The 22,425-nt window shown below is 42.7% G+C and overlaps 1 long non-coding RNA gene across 1 annotated transcript in view; it reads left to right on the top strand.

Annotated features, from left to right (window-relative positions):
• The first annotated feature begins 7,460 nt into the window (after positions 1 to 7,460).
• LOC113961069 overlaps positions 7,461 to 22,425 on the top strand; it is a 31,775-nt gene continuing 16,810 nt past the window's right edge. The window contains exon 1 of the long non-coding RNA XR_003532188.1: positions 7,461 to 8,029. This is a non-coding gene — a long non-coding RNA (uncharacterized LOC113961069). The remainder of the gene's footprint in view (positions 8,030 to 22,425) is intronic.

Below are 22,425 nucleotides of genomic sequence, written 5' to 3'. Positions count from 1 at the left end.
AAGTCCAAATCTTATTTTCTCCATGGTAATGACTGGGGGTTAAAACTGCTTCTAAGGTGGTTGCAGTTCTTTCCCCTTTGGTGAGGCTTTCTATTTGTCCTTTTAGCTGAATGCCAATGGGTTTCATAGCCTTAGGGAGACCTCTGATAAGGGGAATCATTCTTTCAGAGTCTACAGGCAGCATCATAGAGGTTTCAAGTCTTGGTGTCCCTATCATACATCATTTGTAAACAAATAATCTTTTCCACACTTTCCACAATCTGATTAATGTTTCCCACTATAGCCAGGGGATCTCCCCTCTCCAGGGGGTTGAGTCCACTGGCCCAATAGGCTGTTCTTTGTGTAAGGGACCAGGGCGCATGATTATCTCCTGTGGTCAGGAAAACTCCAGCTCCCCAGAACCCTTCAGCTTCTTTTTCTGATAACAAAATTTGGTCCCCCCTGGTAAGAAGGACTCTCCAAACATACTCAGTCTCAGATTCTTTAGGGGTTCTGCTATATTCCTTTTTTAACTTAGCTAATTCAGTCGCTGTATAAGGAACTTCTTTTGTAGTTATTTGCGGTATATCGTCATCAGAGCCCTCATATGTGTATTCTGTTTTAATTAGGGGACGGAGCGACACTGGCAACTTTTTCACTTGGTCACTGTTGTGGTTTGGGACCCCCAAAAATCCAATTTCTGAGTCCAAGGCCCCCTCCCACAACTCACCCCAGTGTGAGAGGGGTTTTCCAGACACAACACAAGACTCAGTATGGGGGAAAGGGAATTATATTACAATAAGTACACAAATAAATATTATTATACATTATATACACAATTCTAACTGTCTCTCTCCTATGTTAAAGCTGTATTTACATTGGATCAAATCTCTTTTCCCTCCAATAAAAATCCAGAAGGGAAGAAGGAAAGATCCTTTCCACTTTCAGGGCAGCAGTCTCTCTCTCTTCGTCAATGCAGCAGTCGTAGCCGGAGCTGTAGCTGGATCTCTCTCCATTACACACAAGGGGGTCTCCTCTCACCCCTCTCGGTCCTTCGACTCCAATCGAAGGTCTGTCTCCCGTGGACTGCGATAGTCGGGACAAAGGCTCTCCTCACCACGTCATATCATGGGGTGTAAGACATCCCATGAAGGTCCCTTCCTCGAGGGGTCAAGTTCCCTCAAGTCAGAACGTTTAGGGCAGCTTTCAGTTCAGTCCTTGCCCTAAGTGTTCTATCAGAGCTCCTTTGCTCTGTCTCAAAACTGCCAGTGTGGCAGCAGCGGGGGGGGAACAAGACCACTTTCCCACATTCCGTCCAGCCGTCCCAGTCCAGCTTCCAGGATGTCTTGAGTTTCTCAGCTCCTCTCTCTGTTGCATGCTGCATTTTAGGACTTTCACCAAGTAGGAGTCCCTCCCCTCCTCCTAGGAGGGGTCTCAAAGGGGTTTTGGGGAGAGTTGATTCAGTTCTTACCCCAAAACTGTCTCTGTTGAGCTTTCTCTGCTGCTTGTTTCTTATCTTCTTGGCTTTCTGCCATAGCCTTCCACTCAGCGCTGCCTCTGCCGCCGCTTCAGTATCTCTGGCTGTCCACTCACAGCAAGGAAACTTCCCCCAGCCCTTAGCTACAGATACTTGGTCCAGTTTAACACTGTTTCCAAGTTTCTGCAGCCCCAGCTGGGGGACTGGGGGGCCTTGGTCCCCCAGCAGGGTTCCTGCCCCTTCTCCCCTCATGGCCTAAAACATGGCCACTTCTCCAACAACTACCTCATCATCCTTCTTTTCTTGTCTGGTGTGATATGTTTAAATTTTGCAGGGTCAACATCAAGACACCACCCCCTCAGGGGTTACCATGTTTTTTAACTCCAGGGGGAAAACCACTTTTTTTCCCCACCACATATGTGTATTCTGTTTTAATTAGGGGACGGAGCGACACCGGTAGCTTTTTCACTTGGTCAGGAAAAGGCTTTATGTCAGAGAGGGGGTATGTATGTTTCTTTAGATAACTCTAGCTCTGACTCCCTTCTCCCTTCTCTCACTAATCTTGCAATACAACTCCTCTTGGATCACATGGGCAGTAGCCCTTTCATTCCTTATCTCTTCCTGGAGGAGATGGACAGTAGCCTTTTGTTCCTCCAGCTGCATCTGCAAAGATTTAACCAAATCTTGCAGTGAGGCAACAACTTCCATATGAGCTTTTTGCTGCTGTTTTTTGTTGTTAATTGCAGTTTTTACAGCTGCACCTAATACTGAACAAGCAATAGGTTTTCCTTTACCTTTTCTGACTCTCGCCCCTGCCCACAGGGTAGAGATTTGATCAACAATTACTTGAATATTACACCAGTTATTTTGTGCCCATTCCATTCCTGTCGGAGATGGTCTGGCACCAAATTCATCTAATAGATTTGTAAGGGCTTGCGCAATATGTTCCATGTTACCACAAAATCGGAGTGAACTTTTCCAGGGGTTACCTGGTTTAAAGTTACAGATAATTTCCAAAGTTTTTCACTCCTCTCCCTGGAAAGGCCCCTTGTAAAAGTTACGTTACAACCAAAAGCGAGGTGAGATTATCTGGGGGGCACCTTGTAAAAATTAATTTCCAAACTTTCACCTAATTCTCCCTGGAAAGCACTAAGTTACATCACAAACTCAGAGTGAAAACTTCTCCAAAGGGCACCCAATAAAGTTACAGTAAATTTCCCAAAGATTCACTCATCACTTTGGAGAGGTACCTCTTGAAAGTTACAATGTGCACATTAACTTCAGTGATATAAAATAAAACCAAAAACTAAAAACCAAACAAAATAGTCCTAAAGTTGTAAAGTCAAAGTCCTGAAGTCATACAGTCATAAAGTCAAAAAGGAAGGTACCTTACACTGTCTATCACAAAATGATCGGTCATAAAAATTAGCAATTATCAGGTTTTGGAATGAACAGTTTTGCTTCAAGGGAATCCTGTCAGGTGACACCAATAAAAAATGTTACAATCTGCTTAAATGTTGCAGAAAGAACTTCAGATTCGAATATTCCCCAGAGCAAAATTCAAACTCACACAAGTTATCCGTTGATACCAAAAACTGATTTTATTAATTACTAAGAGATGCAAAGAGAAAGAGGAAAATATAAGAAAAGGCTGGAAAATGCTAAGATTACTTCTAGAAGCATAGGAAAGATACCACCACATACCTTTCTCCTGAGCTGGTGTGTGTGGGGCAGGGAGAAGCAGTTTCTGCCTCTTTTTTTTCTCTGTCTCTGCTGCTTTGCAATGTTATCTCTTTAGCTGGGGGGGTGTCTTAGCAGCTTTAGCTCTCATGAATGCAGCCAGGATGTGTGGCCTTGCCACTCACGTTGAGTTGTGTCCCAGGCCATGCAGGGTCCCGATTCAGCAACACCTTTCAGCCATCAGAAATATGGTAAGGCTAGAAGGATAAGATATAACTCATGCATGTGGCATGATGGGTTTCAGTTCTTCTCCAGGTCGGCAGAGTTTCAGTCTCTGGTTGCAGGCAGGCAACATGCGGTGGTGGAGAAAGTGGGGAGGGAGAGAGGGGGGAGAGATGTTTGGTTACTTTAACTAGTTAGTTCTCTCTCCCTTTCCTCTCCCTAATTTTCTGAAATTGTTCCTCAACTTTTATAGTGTTCAAAGGAGGTTGTACGTGGTTTCTTGGCACGTAGCCCTATTCAGATGTTTGAAGAGATATGATAACCATAAACAATAGCAGGATCTTTTGGCAGGAAAACTCCAGCAGGAAGCTGTGGTGAGAGCTTCTGGCAGAAAGCTGACAGAGAAGTTTTGGTAGGAAGTTTTGACAGGCAGAAACAATGACGAGACATTATTTTTGGCATTTCTATATTATCTGGTTGTTACACCTGTGCAGTGTTTTGAGTGGTCCACCCTCTGCATCTCAGACCCAAAGGTTACAAGCTCTCTTTTCTAGGGGAAAGGTCTGTCATTCGCTTTCAGGACCCCTGCCCCGAGGTCGCCCATCCAACTCCTAAAATTGAATATGACCAAAGATTTCTCTGAGACAAAATATACCAGGACAGAGAGGTCTTGCTGCCCATGGAGAGCAGTGCGTGGTCCACAACCCACACTGTCTCAGTTTAATGAGACTGAAATGTTTTGCTAAGGAGGATGAGTTATGAGGAAGATCAAGCTCCTCCCTCTAAGCAATTGAAATTAAGAGGCTCCAATTGAGGAAGTACGGAGAAAGAAAAAAAACAAACCAGCCCATTATTAAAGGATATATGTGTATTGGAAGAACAACAAAAGAACACAAAAACAACTAAACAATAATCCTGTACCCAAAAGTCCCCTTCAAAAAGGAAACAGTTCAGTACTTTCCATCTTTTGGCGCAATTCTAACCACGATCAGCAGGGGGCGCTGTTGGATCACTGGAGGAGCAGAGCCTGCAGTTGCTCTGCAGTAGTCAGCAGGGGGCGCTGTTGGGCTCTGGCGATCACCGCGTGGGGCCCCCAATGTGCAGGAGAAGCCAAAAATGGAGATCTCCCCCCCCCACCGAGAAGGGGAAGGCGAAAAGGGGGAAAAAGGGGTTCCTCCTGCAAACTCACGCTGTCAGCAGCTGACTGCCCCAAAGGTTCCTTCGCAGAAGGGTCAAGCCTCTCTGATGAAATCTGAGCAAGTCTGGGCTGGGGACATAACAGGGAGAAAGAGAAGAGGCAAACCGGGACCAGAAGCAGCCAGATGACCCGGCCAACAAACAAAGTGAACCCAGAGTCTTTCTATACATACCCTCCCCTCAGTCAGGGCAAAAGTGAAGTGCCTCCCGTTTCTGAAGAGAGAAAAAAAACAACTCTTCACCCCTCCCCACAGTCTTTGGAGGGCCATCAGCTTGGAATGTGGATCTGCTGGCTAGTTCTTTTGTGTGGGTCGATCACCCAAGGCAAACTACCCTCTCCCGTTCAACATCTTTCTTTTACAGCGATGCAGGGGAAAGAAAAATTCCCTGCTTGGTTTTTCAGAACAAGTAAATCTATGACACGCACCAGAGACCCTGAGACTAAGGACATTCTTTCCTGGGGGAAAGAGCTGCCACTGGCTTGCAGGAGCCCTGTGCCAAAATTGCAAGTCTGACTCACAAAATTGAACGTGGACGAAGATTCCTCCCAGACATATGGTGTCAGGACAGAAAGGTCTTGCTGTTCGTGTGGTGCTGTCGCTGGTCATCCACCTGGACCTGAGACCCTGAGTGTAAGGCCTTTCTTACCTGGGCGACAGCGCTGTCACCCGCTTGCAGGAGCCCTGCTCTAAAATTGTCAGTCCAACTCCAAAAACTGAATAAAGACAACGATTCCTCCCAGACAAAAGGTGCCAGGACTGAAAGCTCTTTCTGCTCATGGAGTGCCCAGTGAAATAGGAGCCAGGCCTAAAAGAGTTAACTGAGATATCTTGGCCTGCTAAGAAACCTCAATACCTGTTTTGCTAGAAGAACATTTTAAGAGCACTGGTTAATATCATGTTCTGTTCTGCTCATTGGACCAAAGGCCTTATTATAGAAAGAATAGGAGTAGTACACACGCAGTAATAAATTAGGTAAACTAGACATTTGAATAAGATCTAGAAGGCCCAGAGCCAGGATTTTGCAAGCTTGAAGAATTCAGGTCACCTAATTGAAGAGGTCAAATTGAGGAAGACGTCCATGGTGACCACCAGAGGGATGAAGGCTTGAGCAGAAGACCCCCACAGTAGAAGACTGCGCATATCTGGAAAGACACCGCCCAGAGAGTAGCCTACATATTAATATGTATAATAAATGATGTAACTATGTTTCTAAAGTGTATAAAATGACTTAGTTTTGCACTTGCAAGTTGAGCAAGTTTGTCCAGCGCGAGTTGGCTTGCTCCCAATGTTGAATAAACAAGTACCTTGCTACTTAAAGATAAAAAGTCTCTGAGCAGTTTCTCGGACTGATTTTTTGGATTCACCAGGGTGGTCCACCACCTGCACCTGACACCCAAAGGCTACAGGTTTTCTTTCCTGGGGGTGTATTCATGCTTAATTAGATGCTGCTCCCTTTGGTCTGTGTTTGACCCAGCGACCTGTGACAGTCTGTTCTTTTCCTGACAAGTTATGAGAAAACAAGCACTGATAAACGAGAACTTCGTCCTTGAAGGAAGCATCTGAAGAAAGCATAAACTGAAATTAATTGGGGCCTGGCTATTGGCCGATGGCCCTCCAAGGGCATTTGAAGGAGAAAGTGAAGAGGAGGATGATGAAGTAAGCCCCTCGACTCATTTAGGAAAGACCCCCCTGAGGTGTAGCATGCAGGCGCAGGGAAATTCCAGTGTACACACACATGCGCAGAAGGGGCACCAAGGGACTGAAGGCCTCTAGCTGGGCAGTGCTGGCCACACTTGCCCAGGTAGACGTCATAGGTTAATTGTATAAAAAGCAGATAGCTCTTGCTGGGAGCAGACTCAAGCTTCACATGGGGGACAATGTTGCCTTGGTGAGGACACCTGCCATTTTGTGAGCCTGCCGATGCTCTGAGGATGCAGTTTCTGCTATGGGGAATTCTAAGCATTCTGGGGTTGGTAAGACAACCTCATAAATAAGGCCTGAGTGAGTGGGGGGTTGTCTTGGGGGCTTGTTTCCCTTCTCTTTCCTGTCTCTCGGCTTCTCATTCTGTTGGCTACTTCTTTGTAATAAATATTGTTTTGTTGAACTTTCAACGGTGTACCGGTTTCAGTTTCAGCAATCTCCCTGCTACATAATTTTAGCAAGGAGGATGGTATGCCGAATGTGAAACACATTTTTGCTGGGGAAAAAGTGGAATCTGCAAATGGGGTGCACAGCTTGTAGAGTTGTGCCACTTATTGCGGAAAAAAGCAATACCCACAAGTGGAGTGCATAGCTTGTGGGGTTGCGCTGCTGTTTTTGTGGGGAGGGCAGGCTAAAGACTGTAGCTGTCACCCCATGCTTTTGTCGTTCTCGTGCTAGTTGTGTTGTTTGTCCATTGTGTCGTTGTGAGCTCGAGGTGTTGTTAATGGTACCGTAATATCTTATCTGTTAAACAGGGTTTTTTTTCTTGGACCCTACAGTGCTGGTGTGCACAGTGTTGGCTGGTTGCCATCCGACGAGACTCTTCCTGAGTCAAGTGCTATTACATGTTAGCGTGCTGGGAGCTGTGGGTTGAGGAACGAGCATGAGTTAGCAAAAGTTTTTAAACCCCGGGATGGGGGTCCTGGAGGTTGAGCATCCCAGGTGGATGCAGGAGCCTTGGAATATGCTCTGGGATCATTTAGAAACCTGTACCAGGGCCACACTGGGGCTGGGTCGCCGTGCAGGATCCACAGAGGGCGGCGGAAGCCAAGTGGTGGCCCAAGGAATTGGCTTCCGGTCACTTCCCCTCATCCCCCCCGCAGTGGGGGAACCAGAGCAGCAGTGCCAGCAGCAGCAGTGAGAGAAAAAAATCAGGACCTGGTTGTTCCCCCTGAAACAGGAGGCCAGGCTCAAAAGAGTTAACTGAGAAATTTGGGCCTGCTAACAAGCTATGAACATCTAAACGAGCTGTACTCATTCTGTTCTACCTACTGGACCAAAACTTAAAAGAATGGTAAAAGAAACATAGAATAGGCTTAGGGGTAATAAATTAAGATGCAGTAAGATAAAGTAGACATTTGAATAGAAGAAACAGGCCGGGAGCCAAGCCTTTCTCCAAGCTTCAGTGAGCGGGTTGAGAACAATGGAAAAGAAGAGAGGTCAGGCTGAGGAAGATGAGAATTAGCCCCCAGACCCATGGGAGGAAGAGCGGATGTACCACCAAAATTGAGGGCCAAGAGAAGTACCACCCCAAGCCCCGTCTGAGCTCCACCTATACTCTGCCTGTTATTAATATGTATAGATAGATGTTGTAATCACATGAATATGCACTTAATCATATATGAAAATTGTATAAAAACTGCTCATTTTGTGTGAAACCTTCGAGCAAGTTTTTCCAGCGTGAGCTGGCTTGCTCCCAGCGCTGTCAATAAATACCTTTGCTGCTCAAAGATCAAAAGTCTCTGGGCAGTTCTTCATACCAGATTTTTCCGTTTTCCCCCCCCCATCCCCGCTCCACACCGCGCACCACCGAGGCGGCCCTCCCTCTCTCTCTCTCTCTCTGAACCTCCGAGCCCTCCAACATGCCAACGTGTCAGGTCTAAATTTCAACTACAAAATAGAAGAAGAAGAGAATGGACACAAAGAGAGGAAGGAGAAAAAAAAAGAGGGGAGAGCTTGGATGCAAAGAAAAAGAGAAAAAAGGGGGAGAGCTTGAATGCATGAATCTTCTGAAGAATGGACACACAGCATTGGAACCACTGAATCTATTTGATAATTTAAGTGCCTATAACTTTTCTTTTTTGGTAACTTTAAAAAAGGGAAGTTATTTATACAGTGTGTTTTGTGTTTTAAACCAAGAAACACCAAGTCCTAGGTACATGTGTGCAATTAGGTGCCCTCACACACATGCCTGTGGTGGGTTCACCTCGGCTGAAACCCAGGTGCCCACCCAGCTGCTCTATCCCTCCCCTTCCCAGCCAGACAGGGGAGAGAGTAAGGTGGGAAAAGAAAACAACACAAATCGTGGGTTGCAATAAGGCAGTTTATATTTATGCAAAAAAGAAAGCAAAAGCAGCGTGCGCGCGCACAAAGCAGAAGCTAGCAGTTAATCTCTACTTCCCATAAGCAGCAATGGTCGACCACTTCTCTGAGAAGCAGGGCTCCAGCACGCGTAACGGTTGTCAGCAGGTTGCCATCAGAGACAATGAATGCCTCCAGTCCTGCTCCTTGCCTCAGCTTTTATATCTGGGTTGACATCATACGGTATGGAATATCCCCTTGGTCAGTGTCGGTCAGCTGGTCTACTTGTGTCCCCTCCCAGGATCTTGCCCTGATTGAAGGAATGTTACAGTGCTGTGCTCAGCAGTAGCCAAAACATGGGTGTGTTATCAACACTCCTCTAGGTACCAATGCAGAGCACAGCACTGTGAGGGCTACTATGGGGAAATAAATTCCGGCTCAGCCAGACCCACTACAATGCCATAGTCAAGATTTAAAGAAAAAGGTTAAGAATAATATTAAAATTGGTGAATACAAAGAAAAAAGGGTTAAAACTTCAGATTGATTGATTGATTTATGCCTGTGTCAGGGACCGGAGTCATGTCTGAGACCCTGTTGTAGTGGGTCTGTGGTTGTGTTCGTCGATGTGGCATGAGAAAATATTGTATGGTTTTGCTGTTGGGAACTTGACTTTTGGAAAAGATACAAGAGTCGTTGTTGGCACGAAGTTGGTATCATAAGCCATGGTGATTCCAGTTTGTGCAGTGGTCACACGTGAGCCGATGTCACAGTTGGAAAATGCCACTCCGGTGAGGAGAATATAGGAGGTGGTTCTGGGTTGGACAGGTGAGGAGAATGAGATGCACACCGCTTTGATCCAGGGGGCACCCTGAAGGTGCATGGCCTGCCTGCCCCTCCCACCATGTACCATGTTCCATCTCCTTCCTCTGCTCAGTGGTTTTTCAGGAACTCAGGGGTTGGTGTGTATTGAATGCTATTGCAAATAATAGGATAAAGTTGCTTTGCTTACATGTGTCTCAAGGTTTGTGATTTTGGGAATCCTCACTAACCTAGAACAATGCCAGATTATTTGTTGTCTTAAGATATGTACATGGAGATTGTTTTGATGTGTGTTTGGGTCTTCCTTGAAAATATAACTGTGTGCTGGTTTAAAGGTTAACCCGCAGGGGAAATGAACGCAACTCAAAAGAGATTATAAGTCAGAATAACAATTTAATAAAAATAATACAATAAATACAATTACACAGACAAACAATTGGTTTTAACCGACAAAACCCAAATGTATAACCCAGTACCCTGGAGCATGAACAGAGTGGTGTTCATTGGGGTCCCCTCCCTGTGCTGAGCCCCACGTGGTCCCCCTGAGTCCAAAAGTAAAAGGAGAGGGAAAACCTGTTGGTGAGAGTGCTGGTTGCAGTCTGGTTGAGGGTGGTGATCGCAGTCCAGTTGGGAGTGCTGTTGCAGTCTGGTCAAGAGTGGTGATTGCAGTCTGGTTGAGAGTGGTGGTCGCAGTCTGGTTGAGAGTGATGGTCTCAGTCTGGTTGAGAGTCTAAGTTCCGGTCCTTCTCTGGATCCCACAAGAGGTACCAGAAGTCCCAAGACCCCAAGATTATATATCCTCAGGTTCAGGCAGGAATGCCCAGTACCTCCCTCAGGGCGGGGAGTTCCACAATGGGTGTGAGGACAGGAGCATCCTCCTATCTCACAGGTCTCTTAACACCCAGCTTATAGCCTGAGGGGTCAGGTGTGCTCTGGGCAGCTGCTGTAAATGGTTTATTGTTAACAGTTTCTGGGAAATGGCATGGAAGGGTATAGAATACACAGTTTTGGGTTACACCCACACAGTGATGAGCTGGTCCCAGCTGTTCTAAGTGAGTCCTTTATAAGGTGCTGACAGTTTGCCAGTGGTGGAATAACACGTGGTAAGACCTGCTGAGGGGTTCTCCCTAATGCTGGTATGTGACAGTGTCCAAAAAAGGGAAATTGAATTACCCCAATCTTGTGAATCTGTTTGGTGAGGGGTTCCAGTGCAGGATACCTGTCAGATTGGGTTGGACATAAATGGTTTCATTTTCCCTGGGGCACTAACAGACAAATAAATCTCTGTGGGTTGAGAAAATCTCCCCTCTCTCTAAGGGTTGGGCATATCTCCCCCCTTTCACGTGACAAGGACACAGGAAGGTATGCTATGACACATAATTCCTTACTAACTTTTTTTTTTACTGGGTAAAGATCTGACAAGTCAACTCTGTTGTTGCATCAGATCCATCAATCATGGGTCATCAGAAAGAGTCAGAGGGATGGGGTATGAATAGAGAACTGGGACAACCTAATCTGGGAAGTTGCTAGCTCTACAATGGGATTTAAAAGCTTAAGGCAGGCATGAAGATTGCATTACAAGAATATTTTATGGGACACTTTTCATATGCATTTATTATACCAGGACAAGGAGTAGCCACTAGGTGAGTTAAAAGTTGTTCCTCTCCTACATACTTTCTGATGTTTGCAAATATGAGGACCTATAACTGTCTGCTTATACCCAGATTTTGAAATAAACATAAAATAAAGTTCTGTTATTCCTGTGAGGATAATATTTTATATCTGTGCTGCAAAAGTGTCCAATATGAAAAAGATCATTATGCATTTTATCTGGTTAGGAGGTAATGTACAATCCAGTCATTCATAATGTTAGTGTAAAGGTTAAAACTCACAAATAAATATTCAGTAGAGTTAACTTTTATGTTCAGGTTATAAAAACTACTGCTAAGGCCTTTTTTTATTTGTTTAAATCTTCTTCAAAAATGCATTTTTTAAATTGGTTTAATCCTTCCTGTTTTCTAGTTATAACTTTATAACCATACTACAGAAAGCTGTAACTTTACTTTCCACAGAAACCTTCCACCTCTTTTAGAATTTACTTAATTCCATCCTTTCATACTCTTGGTGACATGAAATTTGTTCCAGAATCACATTGCAAAGGCTTTTTGCATCAAGCAAATCATCATCAACCACAGATCTCCAAAAGGTCTCAGGAGAAATAAATGAATAAATAAACAGAAGATGAGGAAGGGATCGCAGTGTAGGTCAGAGCATTTGCTGTGGTTTGTTCTCCCTAAAAGGGCATCTAAGGGCAGAGAGGGAAGACAATCTCATATGGCATGGAAAATGATAGCTATGTGCTAGAGAGACAGAAAGACTGGGAAACCGGTTCCTCAGAAAAAGCCTGCAATATTCTAATTTCTTTAGCATGGTGTTATGACATGCCCCAGAAAAAGGGGAGGAGGGTAACCCAGGTTCTTATCAATAATTCCCTTGGGGTGGATTAGAGTGAAACGACACTGAATAATCAGTGTCTGAAAACATATATAGGTAGGGTTTATTTTAACAATTTTGTTTTAACAGGTATGTTAGCATTTTGGGTGTTATATAACAATATGACATAGAGATAACCTTGGGGGGGGGGAAATGCATAAGGGAGAGAAAGACAGGATAAGGGTAAGGGAGAGTAAGGAAAAAGAAAAGATGAGAGTGGAAAAATGTATATAGTCACTGCCCACTGGATCCAGCGATGGAACTTGGTAATCCTGAAAGCGATGGTCTTGATTCACTGGCAGTGGGGGAGAAGAAAAACCCAACCCCCCAAAGAAGTTACCAGTTAATATATACCCCCAGCATGCTTTTGCACCTCCCCCGAGGCGTGGAGTTGTTTTCATGGAATAGTGTCACCGGCCGTGCCATGAACCCCCAATATTTTTCCTGCCTTTCATGATTGGCAGAGTTCCTGTGAGGGGCATGGTAACAAAGCCCCCAATGTTTCGGACATCCCAGTGCAGAGTTCATGTGGAGGGCATGGTAAACTCGGCTCTTCCTGCCTTTTCAGGGCTTGACACCTTCAGCACTGTAGGGAAGGATGGGCCCAACTGCCCATCAGAGGTATAATTCAAAAGTCCTGCAAAAGCCTGCAAAAGTCTCCTAGAATGCATAAATCATTAACCATTTCATTCTCTGACACATGGTACAGCTTATCTCCTGCCCTAATACTGATAGATGCTGGGTCCTTGTTTTCCTGCTTCTGTACTTGTGAGAAATAGATGGACTTAAGAGATTAATAGTGTTTAGTAAACTTGGAACCTGAAACACTGAAACTTGGATCCTTGTGAAAAGGGAAACTCTGGACTCAGAAGTAAAATCATTGCATCTGTATTATTAATTTTCATTGATAGCACCTTCTATGGAATTCCTGAATCTAATTTTTATGATGTTATTCACAACTTCAATGCAAAAAAGAAATAGCTTACCAATAATATCAATATATATATATATAATGTCTTCTCATGTGTGTATAGGGGGAGGGAAGAGGAGTTGTTGCAAGTTTTGAAGGCCAGCACGTCCATGTCTGGAAAACGTGAACACCAATCCAGAAATATTACTGAAAACTCTTACCATTTCACTATTGCAATATCAGTTTAGATTTTATTTTGCAAGTAGGTCAGCAGCCATCAGGATATTCTTTCCCTACTTTGGGAGGTAATGACAACACCAGAGTTAGGCGATCCCCCTTGGTGGTGCCTGGTAAAAGAAAAGAGAAGCAGTCTCACACTGTTCACCAGACTGAAGGGTCAAACAAATTTGCCATGACTTACAGAGTTACCATACAGTAACTACCCTTGTGTATGCTGTTCAGTCTACTGCTGGTATGGAATACTCTATCTCGTCTTAGACTGCAACGAAGAGCATTAAGATAACTTGTATTATCTTCCATTGCATGTGGGCTAAAAGTGTACACACAGATAATAACCACAGCTCAGCTGACCCACAGAAACTTGTTAAACTGTGGTAGCATCCTTAGATGTCTGAGTCAAAGAATTTTACCAAGATATAAACTTCTTAGTTTGACCACAGATTTCCCATGTGAGTCAAGAAGTTTGGCTCCAGTTTCCAAGTTTTTAAAATGACTAAACAATTCTCCAGCTACAGTAGAATTTTCTTTCTGCATAAAGATATTTATATTCAGAATATTAAGCAGTCTGTCCCAGTAGATTTTCAAAATATGTTAAAGAAAATAATAAATACAGTAAGGTAATATGAAATAAAGACAAGACAAAATAAAATAAAATTTAGCTATGTTAGTAAATTTAGATATGTGAGTGTGACTTTGCAAATTGTAAACTGCTTGAGAAAAGGTTGCTGCCCAAACTGTGGACAATTAAGATAAAGCTGGTTTACATAAACAAAAGAAAGCGGGAAAGATTTTTAGCACATAGCATTGTAAGGGAGACAGAAGAGGGATGGGGGGAGAACTAAGCTATTTGAAATGATAAAACTTTATGTAACTACTCTATAATAGTAAGAATAGGAGTTAGGCAACCAAATGTCCATTTAGATAAGGCAGACTTCGTAAAGAGTGTGTATGATAGATAATTTGAAGCTTACTTGTTCCAAATGTATAAAAAGCTGTTGTATTTCTTTTCTCGGCGGAATGCATGGGGGGGCGAAACCCCTTTTGCATATCCCCAGCTGTAATAAAAGTGTGCTTTGCATATTGTTTAAGGATTTCTTTGAATCAATAATGTATTCTTTCTTTCCAAGTTCAGATATACTATGGTCATCAAATACAGCACTGAAGTGGTGGAGCAACATAGAATCATAGAATCATTTAGTTGAGAAAATACTTTTAAGATTATTGACTCCCACCATAAACCCTAACACTGGCAAGTCCATGAATAAGCCCTTTCCCTAAGCATCCCATAAACATGTCTTGTGACTCCACTACTTCCCTGAGAAGCCCGTTTCAATGCTTAACCACCCTTTCTGTGAAGAAATTCTTCCTGATGTCCTATCTGAACCTCCCCTGGTGCAGCTTGAGGCTATGTCCTCTTGTCTTGTCACTAGTTGCCTGGGAGAAGAGGCCAACCCCCACCTTGCTACAACTTCATTTCCCATATTTGTTGAAAGCGACAAAGTCTCCCCTCATCCTCCTCTTCTCCAGACTAAACATTAAATTTATTAATTAAATTTATTAAAATTATTAGAGATATGCCTCTGCCCAAATTAAGGTGCAAATGAGACCATATGCAGAAGTCAATAGTATGGATTTTTATTTAACAGTAAATGTAAGGTAGAGAGAGATAGAAAGAAATAGGAAAAAGAGAGGGGGGGAGATTAACAGATTAAGTAGAAAAATATCACCACTCCATGGATTTCGACAGTGTCCCATTGGTCCTCTTCTTCTGGTCTTCTCAGTGGTGAGGGTTACAGTCTTGTTGAAGTGATGGTTGCAGTCTGGATCCGTTGAGAGAAACCCAGGGTGGTGAAGGAAGGCCCAGGGTGGTGAGGGAAGCCCAGGGTGGTTTATACTATGCTTAGGCTAGGTGGAAACACCCTGATACCTCCCCTGGGGGGGGTGTAGTTTTACACTAGTTCATGTAATACTGTATCACATGACATTTCAGGAGTCTTTGACACTTTCTAAGACACACTTGAGTTAATTATTGCCTGTTATGGCCCATCGGCAGAGATGAATACCTTCAGGCTACATGTAAATGTTCCGGGGAGTTATCACAGCTGAGTCATTTGTGTAAGGACAAAGAAACACTACCCTGTCTCACAAGATTTGCCTCTTTCCTTATCTTGTTCAATACCCAGCTTGTAGCCTGAGGTGATGGTTGTGCATGCCCTCTGCACCTTGATTGTTTGAGCCATTAGCATTCCAGTCTCCCACATTTGTGGATACATTCTTCTCCTGGGATAATTGGACAATAGTAGCATCTTTATCTTAAGTTCCCATTTCAGTTCAAATTAGTGGGCATATTCAGGGAGGGGTGGGCTTCCATGAGCAGTTGCTTCTTTGCACAGTTTGCTGCAGTGGACAAAAGTCTTTCAGTGATTTTAACAATGTCTAAGCCATTAACCATTTCAGTCTCTCACACAGCCCAAACCAGCATATTCCACCCCTTATTCCATACCATTTACATCATGCTCAGGTCCCACACTATTCAATACAACTTCATTAACCACCATCCACCTTCCCATTCTTTATATAATACACAGATATCATTCCCTTAGTCTATGGACCACTCCTGCAAAATGTCCATAAAATGTCTACAAAATGTCTGTTGAATTCATTTAGTCCATGTCTTTGGGCTCCATCTGTTATGGTGTTCACTCAGGACAGGAGAGGTTATGAGAAATAAAATACGGGGGGTTTTTTAATTACAAAACAAAATTATAGGTGCATCGTGAAGTTGTAAGGTATCCAGTTCCAAACTGGACTGGGTACCAAGGTTCTTTTGCGGTCAAGATAAGGGAAATATAAAGTTTCTAAAATTTAAAATCTTTCTGGGCCATTTGGCAAATTCTGAACACAGGGGTTTCTTTTCTCTCTTTGGGATAAAAACAAAGGAAGATCCATCATTTTTGACAGAGGACACCTGGTAGCCAATCGGAAGGAAGGGAAAGCCCCTTTTCAGAGAAAAGAAACCTTTTTAGGCAAAAATGAATATATTAAACTTATCTGAAAAAGGGTGGGATTTTGTGAAACTATAAAATATATGACATTTAAACCCAAGGGGTCTTTTCTCCCCGGAAACTCAGTGTGAGGAAGACCCAGCGCGCTGATTAAATTCTTCCTTGTTGATACAGTTTCTTTGTTTCATGAGTTTATGCTGTCTTTCCAAATTCAAAGGAGGAATTTTTTTCCTACAAGGTGGTGTGTTGCTTGGAGTTACTGGGCATCAAAGCCAGCTCAGGTCAGGTCACTGCTGCACTGCAACTGCTTCTTGTGAGGCTTCTCCTCCATTGGTTTGGGGTGGTTCCTTGTTATAGTAATTCCTGTAACATGCAACTCAAATCATGGTTTACAACATTTTAAAGGTATATCCATTATAATCTCCACTCCTGGACCAGATCATAACAGGCTGGGGTAGAGTTAATTTTCTTCACAGTGGCTGCTATGGGGCTGTGTTTTGGATTTGTGCTGAACACAGGGCTGATAATATAGAGATGTTTTTGTTATTGCTGAGCAGGGCTTACACAGAGCCAAGGCCTTTTCTGCTTTCCATACTGCCATGCTGGCAAAGGGGCTGTGGGTGAATGGGAAGCTGGGAGGAGACACAGCCAGGACAGGTGACCCAAACTGACCAATGGGATATTCCATACTATATGACATCATGCTCAGTATATAAAGTGGGGGGAAACAGGAAGAAGAGGGGGATGTTTGGAGTGATGGCGTTTGTCTTCCCAAGTAATCGTTACACATGATGGGGCCTTGCTCTCCTGGAGATAGCTGAACACCTGCCTGCCCATGGGAAGCAGTAAATTAATTCCTTGTTTTGTTTTGCTTGTGTGCATGGCTTTTGCTTTCCCTATTTAACTGTCTTTATCTCAATCCATGAATTTTCTAGCTTTTACCCTTCCGATTCTCTCCCCAATCCCACTGGTGGGGGAGTGAGTGAATAGCTGCATGGTGCTTGGCTGCTGATTGGGATTAAACCACAACACACAGATTCCTCTGTTCAGAGACAACTGAGTGATTTCACCCATCGATAAAGCAGAGATGAATGGGAAGAGACAGTAGCTTAGGACAAAAAAATCCAAATACCAGTGTCAGTGTTATACTTTGTTTATGCTTATTTAATGTCACACTGATAACATTTAATTGCTTTTGGTTCAGAAAAAATGTACTTGGTCATATTAAGCCGTATATAAAAGGTTGGTGGCATTTCTTTTCCAGTAATGCCAAATATTACTATTTTTCTCTTATTTTAATGTGCTTCTCAGAGTTATTCTTTCTTAATCTAGTTTAAATGTAAGCATCTCATTGAGAAACAGTAAGAAATTTATTTTTGCATTTTCCACCAAGTCTCCAGGGTAAGATGGTTCAATCATCACAACGTAAGACACAACTAAGGAACAAGAAGTTCCTTATCAGTGAACCTCTACTAAGCTTCAAGGCTTGCAGCTGTAAGTTGATATGGCATTGGTAGATATGCAGGTGCGAGGGAACACAGTTTGTCTCAAGTCTCTACATCGAACCTGTCTGCTTCCAAATGAGAGAGGAAATAAATGATAAATCTAAACTGACTTGGAGTTCAGTGCTGTATTTCTTTATCATGTGCTAAAACGGTGCACAAAGCCCACTCAGCCCTCAGAATTAAATAGAGGACTCTTGACCATATCAGCCGTGGCTTTCCCTGTTGCTTTGTATATTTTAATAAGGTAACTGACTTTTACCTTTCTTTTCAATCCTTTCTGTGTTCTGCATTGCTGTCTGTGCTAAACCACACTAATAACTTACTTGACTTTCTGTTTAATTAGAGTAGTGCAGATACGTATTTGAAGAACAAGTGTCCTTTCGAAGGTTGTATACAGCTATTATGTATATTCTTAGGTGAGGGAAAGACATGGGACTGTCATGTATCATTCACCTGTTGCCTAAAATTGGCTCTTAAAGAAACTCCTAAGACTCAATTTGTGAGTTTTAGGAGGCAGGCAAATTAGTTTTGGAGGTGAGATAAGGAAAGGGTTTTAATTTGTGCCTCTGAGGTATAAGGTTACAAGACGCACCTCTCCGTGTACAGATGGTACAATTTATAATATTGTTTGTCCAATCCCAGATGTTTCCACCCTGTGGCTTTTGCCCCGATCCACCCCCATCCCGCCCCCGGGAATTGGGGCTAGGGGCTTTTTGAGACCCCCTTTTCATCAATCATCATCTTCTTCAGAGTACAAGGGGCATATATTCACTCAGTTCTTGACTGTACTTTTGCAGTTCAGGCCAAGATACAAGTGTTCTCTAAACAAAATGGGCCTACTTTGACAAGAGACTTAGCATTTTCTAATGGAATTCAGGGGTAGAATTGATATGGGGAGCATGGAATGGGGTAATAGGGGTTGAGGAATGTGTGTAGTTACTATGCAAAGGGTAAAGGAATAAATGCTGCTGCTTCTAAATCTACTTCTATATAACTACTTATAAAGCTTATAAAAATTAGGAAAATCAGAAAAACTAGATGAACCTTAAGGCATCACATGATTATTCATTTTCATTTCCTGCATTCCTGTTACATATTCACAACATTTCCCAACACTTATTAGCATATATAGATATCCTTATAAGGTCTCTGAGGGGTTTCACTGAGGGTCTCTAGTGGTCATCTGTGTCTGGAGCCCCAAAGTTCTTAGTGATTGCCTTATGAACTTCTTTAAGACAATACACCTGGTTATACATCAACCCAGCACTGCCTGCTCAGCTGCTTGGCTCAGCTATGTGTAATTTTCCATGGTACATTCTGTTGCAAATACTATTAGTTTTTGTTACATCTCTAATCCCCGACATTGCTCCCATCAAACATTTAGTAAGCAGTGCTGAATTGTCATTTTAAGAGGTCATCTTAATCTCTAGATAAATTCACCTCTAAGAATTGTATGCAGAAATAAATAGAGCCCAGATTATATTCTTGATACTGTCTTCCACAATGTGTAATGCCATAGAATCATAGAATGTCTTGGGTTGAAAGGAGCATTAATATAATATAGGAAAATATACAAAATATATTCACATATATATATTATATATATATAAATACAAAGTCCCTATATATACTTATCTATAATATAGTAAAAGTTACTTTTTACTACCTGACAAAAAAGCCCAAAACCAAAGAGACCTTAATGCTTATCTAAAATTAAAATTTAGACAACCAGTGTTCTTTTTTTGTTGCTGTTGTTTTCAATCGGCCATCTTTGTTTATTTTATAATGTGAGGAAAGCAGTTGGCAGTCAGTGCAGGAAGTTAATTTTTCACATGGGGCATTTTTTTACTATAACATGTATTGTACAAGAGACAGAATTCAATATATTACCTGAAACTGGAAAAGCCTTGACAGAAAAGTTTCCAGACTGCAAAACACTTATCCATTATGCATTTACAGATCAACCTCAACAAAACATTGCAAATTTAAGCACCTGCACAATCAAAGCCTAAGTAGCAGATATAAATATTTAGCTAAAGTATTTACAAATCTCGATTTTGAGGACATAAGACAAGTTTCTTAGGAGGGAGATATGAATCATATCTATGTAACAGCACTTTCAGACACTGTAATCGTTGTTCCTAGTAGAAAACTGCTTCTTAGTTAGGGACAGATGATGAAAATTTTGAGTTATATGAAAAGGTTTCTCAAAGAAAATAATAGGTGACTTGTTGGACTCTATCTTTTTAGAAATAAATACAGAAATGATAAAATTATGCTTTAAATGTGTATTCCTCTTTTGTATTCAGCACTTTTTGTTGCTTTGAGCTAGCCTGAAGTCTAGAGTATGTGAGAAAAATCTCATTTATTGAATTTAGAAAGACGGCAAAAGTTTGCAAAACAAAAGGAATAAAACGAAAAGGAAAAATTACAACACGTGTTGGGTGTCCTAGGCACGCAGGATTCCCAGGAACACACCCTTCAATTCAAAAGTCCCGCTTTTTAAACATTCTTAAGGTTCAACCCCGTTTACGTCATAGAAGAGGCGTTCCCCTCTTTCTGGTTGGCTGTGTCGTGCTGGGAGGTGGAGTGTCCAGCAGCATGGCAGCTTCCAGGACCAGCCATGTGGTATAAGGGGTTTCCTTACCAATATTCATTTACAGTTCCCTATTCCCGTTCACATGTTTCCCTGACACTGGTTCCAGGCTGAATCCGGCGTCTTACAGCTCCGCGATACGCCCTATAGGTTAGTAAAGAAAAACTCTTATGTTAGTGATTTGCTAAATTCATTTGCTTGTAATAAAACCGATTCTTTATTTCCCACAAGTATAAGATGAAATATAGTTTTGTGATAGCCAGGAATCCTCTCCTAGAAACACTAGCCTTATAACCAACTGAACAACTGAAACAGGCACTCACAAAAAGCAATTTCTCTCTAATACCTTTCTCTTTTACCACATTAAATCTTTGTCATGTGCTCTCCTTTGCAAGAGCAAAAAATATATCTTTTTTAATTAAAAATCTCTCTCACGTGCAGCCCTAGCCACTTTGGTTTGACTGCAGTGAAGTACTGCAGCCCTGGAGCAGTCCCTTTGGAAGAGACTATTCTGGTCTCTCTCCCCTCTCCTTTACCAGTAAATACCTTTAACCCCTCTGTTTTCCCTCACTTCTCCCCAAGGAAATAACCCTTCAGAGTTCTTTAAATTTATTTAACAGAATATCAGAGAACCACTTTTAGGGGCATTTCATCTCCTGCAGGAGCATATGTGTTACACATTCCTTCCCCCACTGGAGCAGATATAATAAGTTTTCTTAACATGGGAGTGTGAAGCATCTCTTGTTTTGCTTTTTTGAGAGCTCCATGCAGACAAACTCCTTCATGACATTTCCCAAACACTTTTGAAAAGTTCCAGGCCCAGGAGAAAAAACATGAGTTTTTCAGCAAATTTATCTTCTGCAACTTGCTCTGAGCTGCAATAGCACTGCACTGAGCAAATTCAGAGCCTGCTTTTTCATGAAAAAGAATCTCCCATTCTCTCTTTTTACTATTTACTAATTATCATTATCTCACTATGTGCACACACACACACACGTGTGTGTGTGTGCACTTGCCTCTCCCGTCAGATTAACCAGAACTTCTCAAACCTACAGGATGCTTCAAGAAACTCATGCATACTCCCATAGCACTTTGCAAATAACTTTGGTCTTAAGGGCTGAAGTTCTTCACACTTCTTTCCTGCTTTCTAAAGCACTTCACAGAAAATAGTACCTGAAATCAGTAAGATAAAGCCATATTGGTCGAAGTGACCTGAGGTTGGATAAAGGAGTTTGGTGGCATGCTGCTTTCTATCAGAAAAAGGAAAGAACTCCTCATGCTTTTAAGAATGACATAGTCACAGGAATGATGACCCTGATAAGCAGTTTGGTCACCAAACTGCTGCTCTGCTCAGTCCTTATACCCAGCCAGCTCATGGTCCTACATGACCACAACAGATCCATTGCTGTTGATTTGCTTAAACTACATGCACTGCCTCCAAACTATGTGCAAAAACCTGTACTATTACAATTCCATACAATTTCTGTATCTGTAGGAACAGTTTCTATCAAGAATTTACAAGTGTCTTATTTATGTAAAGTTGCATACAAATAGTGTCTGTGAATTAGTCTGGGCACAGCAGGAGCTGTTTTTGCTGCAGGACAATCTAAAATCCCCATCTGGAGAGTTGCTGCACCAATTAGTCAAATACTTTGTTGTGAAGGGTAAGAGTTCAGTCAATCACCTTGTCTCCTCAGTCCATCATCTCAAACTAGTCTTTTGTCTCACATGCTCAAAGGCAAGCTGGGCATCTCCAGGACCAGGCAGGGAATTCAGGACAAAGTACATTTGGCAGAGGCACATCCCTGATACCCAGTTGCACCATAGTTATAGCTATAGGGCAAGGTGAGACCTTTTCCTCTTATTTTAATGGAGTTGTTCTTGCTAAGTTAGCATTCAGCAGGCAAAGGACAGCAAAATCAGGACTTATTTTTGCAGTCTATTTGCCTTCCATGCAGGCTACATTTCTGCAGACAGTATTCTTTTTTAGAAATACATGGGGTAATCATCTCAGCAATCTTCTTCTCTAACATTGCCTTGGGGGCTGCAGAAGCTGCTGCGCAGAGGTTTCCCGAATACGCGCAGGCAGCGAGCCCTATCAGGGAAAAAGCCAAAAGCTGGAAACGGCACCCTTTGTTCTTTCCAGTTCTCGTGCAGGTCGTGCGGTACCGTTCCCTCCACCGCTCGCCCCCACCCTATTCGCGATCGGCACTCCAGGCACAGCACACTGCCGCCCCATCCCCAACCTGGTCCAGTACCGCGGTACTCGTTATCAGCGCGCGCCCCCTAATGGTAGTA

The sequence above is a fragment of the Neopelma chrysocephalum genome, unplaced genomic scaffold (genome assembly GCF_003984885.1).
Source record: "Neopelma chrysocephalum unplaced genomic scaffold, ASM398488v2 Primary Assembly neopelma1_97033, whole genome shotgun sequence".
Lineage (NCBI taxonomy): Eukaryota > Metazoa > Chordata > Aves > Passeriformes > Pipridae > Neopelma > Neopelma chrysocephalum.
The sequence above is the reverse complement of the archived record's forward strand: the minus strand, read 5'-3'. Positions and strand labels throughout refer to the sequence as shown.